Source organism: Mauremys reevesii, linkage group 14, assembly GCF_016161935.1.
Source record: "Mauremys reevesii isolate NIE-2019 linkage group 14, ASM1616193v1, whole genome shotgun sequence".
Taxonomy (NCBI): Eukaryota; Metazoa; Chordata; order Testudines; family Geoemydidae; genus Mauremys; species Mauremys reevesii.
Genome location: NC_052636.1, coordinates 11,827,449 through 11,832,085, shown reverse-complemented (window position 1 = coordinate 11,832,085; position 4,637 = coordinate 11,827,449). Strand labels below are relative to the sequence as shown.

General features: G+C 51.6%; 1 non-coding gene across 1 annotated transcript; it reads right to left on the bottom strand.

Moving 5' to 3' along the window:
• Nucleotides 1-4,167: 4,167 nt before the first annotated feature.
• On the bottom strand, nt 4,168-4,240 carry TRNAF-GAA. Its single transcript has one exon. It is a non-coding gene; the product is annotated as a tRNA-Phe (tRNA).
• Nucleotides 4,241-4,637: the final 397 nt, after the last annotated feature.

Genomic DNA, 4,637 nt, shown 5'->3' with positions numbered 1-4,637 from the left:
GGGAATGTATCAGATGTGAAGTTCAGACTGCAGGATACTTGAATGCTGAGTCCCGAGGCTGTGGTTTAGTCCAGGCCTGCACAACTCATAAAGCGGCGAGGGCAATATTACTCCAAAGAAAACAGCGGAGGGATGAAACCCCCCCGGCCTCACCGAACACCACCCCCCAGCGCTGCCGAGCCCCTCCCCGAAACAATCCCCCCCAAGCGCCACCCGCCCGTGGAAACAAACCCTCCTTCCCAGCACCGCCCGCCCAAACGGTGGCATTGAACCTTCGTAATATGTTATAGCGGGCCTCAAAGGTAGTATAATTAAGGTAGAAGTAGAATAAAATCTTCCCCCCACTTTGTAATCAGTTGCCCTGTGGAGTGAATGAGGTGGGACTGAGGAAGGCAGCACCTCCAGACAGCTGCAACCCTTGGAGAGGGGCTGGGAGCCAGACCAGATCAGCAGAACAGGTCAGCCACTGACTCATAGCTCGTCTCCTCAGTCCCCTGCTGCCGGCTCAACAGCCCCCCCCACTCGCCTCCTCAGCCCCCCCTTCCATGCTGTCAGCTCAGCCACCCCTTTGCCACTGCCCACCCACTCGCCCGGCTCACCCACCGCCTTGCCACTGCGCGCCACTCGCCTCCTCAGACCCCTCCTCACCTGCTATTGTGTCATACAGGGTCAGATTAGATGGTCTAATGGTTTCTTCTGGCCGTAGTTGACTAATTTCTGAAAACCGAGTGTAGCATTGGGAGCAGCGCCTGATGTTTCTGTCTAGCCGGCTTGCTGCCTAGAACGAACCCTCCTTGAGTGGGGTGATCCACAGGGACTAGCTGAAACCTGCAAAGTGCCTGGCCAGGGGCAGGACATTAGCCCAGCAAGGGAGGGGTGTGGCAGTGACATCACAAAGGCCTTTGCAGGACCTCAGACTATTGGTCCAAGGTGGTGGGAGGTGGTGACCTCACAGAGAGATGCTGACATCAGCCAGGCAGGACAGGGGCGAGGGGCCAGGGAAACCTCAGAGACCCCTGTGGCTTTGCTGCAGCAAGTCTCCTTCTCCAGGTCTCTCTTTGAGGACTGAGAGAGTCTTCGGGTTCACGGACGTGAGCGCCAGGAGGAACCTCTTTCGAGTTTTCTCCTTCCCTTTTCGTGATTTTACTAGAAAACAGCCGTCCCTGTTTAGAAGGTAAGAGCCTCCTGGAGGTTTGAAACCTGTTCAGTCTGATCCATCTGGTGACAGTTGAATTCTAGGCATGGAAAACACGAGCTTAAGGAGGCAGAAGTTTATTGCAAGACGTGGGATTTTGTCCCTTAGAATCACTGGGGACATTAGGGTTTGTTGTTTTTCTTTCATCTTTTCCTCCATCTCTCCCTCCTCCCTCCTCTTTCTCTTCGTCTCTTGCTTCTTTTGTCCTTTCTCCTGTTCCTCCCAACATTAGGAGAGGTTTGTGTGTGTGTGTTGCTGGGGAGTGCTCTGCAGTTCCCACTGTGGGAGATCCATCCAAAAATGTGGGGCTGAAATAGAGCTCGGGCAGTGATTCCCCATCAGTGACCTGGGCCATCCTTTGGGCTCTCTGGTGAGAACCTCAGCCTCCCGTCCTCAGTCTCTACCCTGATTGGCTGAGCAGGGGGTTATTGACAGGGAGGAGACTCAGGTCCTTGTTCTTCTCTTTTAAGACCAAGGAAATAAGTCAGAACCAGTTCTGTGTTTGATGAATTTTGCTGTTCTCTGCATTAATGGTCTCTGAGCAGTTCATGATTCTCTCTAACATTGCAGTTCTCCTCAAATACTTGCTGAATAATTACTGTCACTGTTGGTCTGGAGCTCATCTGAGAGCACTTTACTCAGGTCATTCCATATCTGAAATTCAAGATCTGATGGTTAGTTTGAAAATCAGGGCTCTTGGGTCCTATTCCCAACTCTGCCACTGACTGGCTGTGTCACGTAAGACAAGTCAATTCTCCTTTCTCAGCCTTGGCTTCTCCTCTTCAAGTAGGGATAATAATGATCTGCTCCTACCTAGCTCAGTACACTCACTCTTCCCCAACACACACACTGTCTCTCCCCACACACACACAGTCTCCACACTGCAGTGGAAAAGCAGCTGGCAATCTAGTAGGATGCCCAGGGAACAATGGGGGAGAGAAACCTGCATGACTGAAAGTGCAGCCATGGAGACACCACACACCAGCCTTGCCTAGCTGGCAAGAATCAAACCTCCACAGAAACACCCTGTGGCTTCTAACCCAGCTCCCTAAGGCCTCAGCCACAACCACTTAACACAGGGGCCTTTCTACACTCTGGTTCTGTTCTCACTGAAGGGTCATTTCCAATTGTTCACTCAGACCAGCTTCCCCAGCGCATTCACTGCTGTGCAGCTCTGTACGTGTGGCCATGGCTGAGCAGCCAGAGTTCCTGCCCATTTCCCCACTGGCTGGAGCATGGCTAGAGTGTGTTTGTGGTTAATGACGTTGCTGTAGATGGTTCGTTTCCTGCCTTGGCAATTCAGACAGTCCCTTTTCCCAACATATCTCCAGCACATCAGTCCCTGGCTGGGTCTCCTCGGCAGTGGAAAACATCCCTTGTTTGGCCCTGCCAAGGGGATCGTGCAGAGCTGAGATGCCCCTCGGCTTGGATCAAAGGGGGAGTTGGATGGAATTTATCACACAACCCTCCCTGCTCCCCAGAGCCCCACGGGGAGAAGCTAGAGAAGGGGGAGTCATTCCTTCCCTGCGCTCCCAGAAGAGCTGCTAGCAGGGCCGCCCAGAGGCAGGGGCAAGGGGGGGCTGGAGCACATGACTTATGAGGAGAGGCTGAGGGAACTGGGATTGTTTAGCCTGCAGAAGAGAAGAATGAGGGGGGATTTGATAGCTGCTTTCAACTACCTGAAAGGGGGTTCCAAGGAGGATGGATCTAGACTGTTCTCAGTGGTAGAAGATGACAGAACAAGGAGTAATAGTCTCAAGTTGCAGAGGGGGAGGTTTAGTTGGACATTAGGAAAAACTTTTTCACTAGTAGGGTGGTGAGGAACTGGAATGGGTTACCTAGGGAGGTGGTGGAATCTCCTTCCTTAGAGGTCTTTAAGGTCAGGCTTGACAAAGCCCTGGATGGGATGATTTAGTTGGGTTTGGTCCTGCTTTGAGCAGGGGGTTGGACTAGATGACCTCCTGAGGTCCCTTCCAACCCTGAGATTCTATGATTCTATGATTCCCTGCTGGCTCACTGCTCACCTCTGTGCCCACCTGCCACTTGCCCACCCGCTCGCCCACCTGCTCCCCACTTGCCCCCTCACCCCCCCCAAGTGTAAAGCCTCATTCAGAGACCCAGGGTCACTATATCACTGCACCCAGCAGTCACTCACTGCAGTTGTAGATAAATCTCTGCATTATGCATTTTTGTATAATTTGTCTATGACTTTGTATTGAACCTTGGTAATATGTTATAGGAGCCCTAAGGTAGTGTAATTAAGGTAACAGAAAATGTCTTTTTGCTAGAAGTACAATAAGATCTTCCCACTTGGTAACCCGTCGCCCTGTGGAGTGAATGAGGTGGGACTGAGGAAGACGTGGAAGGCAGCACCTCCAGACAGGTGCAACCCTTGGGAGCCCGACCAAGGCCACTCAGACTTGGCAAGTGGGCTGGCTAGAGAAGAGCCGCCACACTGACGGCCTCGGGGGTTAGGAGCAAGCACCTTCCTGTGGGAACCCCTCTGTGCAGCACTGGGACAACCCCCAGCCCAGAGAAAAGCAGCAAAAAGGACCAACAGACACAGTCCCAGATTTTGAAGCTGGGAGATTTGTCCTCTCCATCCACCGACTTGCCGCTACCTCCCCCCCCCCAGTATAAAGCCGCATTCAAAGACCCAGCGGTCACTATATCACTGCACACAGCAGTCACTCAATGCAGTACCAAAAATTAAAATACAGAAAATGGATTCTCCCCTCCATCCACCGACTCGTTGCTCACCTCCTTAACCCTCTAGCTTGAAGGGGAGCTTTTTCTTCCCTTGCTGAGAAGCAGCAAGAGAAGAAAGAAAGGTCCGGTGGGCCAACTGGGTGCAGAAGCCAATGCTGCCTTTTCCTGCAGTGAAGCCCAAAATGAGGGACTTGCATTGAGTAAAGGCAGTGCTGTGCTTCCAGGAAAGAGCCCACTGCTGCAGGAAGAGGGATGAAACAGCCTGCTGAAGCCTGGGATTGAATCAGGGACCTTTAGATTTTCAGTCTAACGCTCTCCCAACTGAGCTACTTCAGCACCTGCAGGGGTGCCTTTTTGGGCTGCTGCTGCTCACCTTGAAGTTTATTCTCCATAAACCATCTCTCCAGTCAACACGGCCAATGCAAGACGGACATCGCTTGCTATTTTAGCCCTTGGAAACGTCATTAACTAGTCTCTGATCTCTTGAATGCTGCGCTCAGTTCATGGGGAAAGGCGAGAGAAGCGACCTTTGACCAGGAAAGCAGGAGTTAGTTAACATCCTAATGCTGTCTGTCTCCGACTGTAACACTATTTAATACTGGCCCACCCTGTGCTGGTGAGTGCTCCATTTCTAGATGTTAGTACATTTCAGTTACTGTCAAAATTAAAAGTTTCTATATGCTTAAAAGAAATGATTTTTTAATTTGCTTATATATGGCATGAATAAATACAG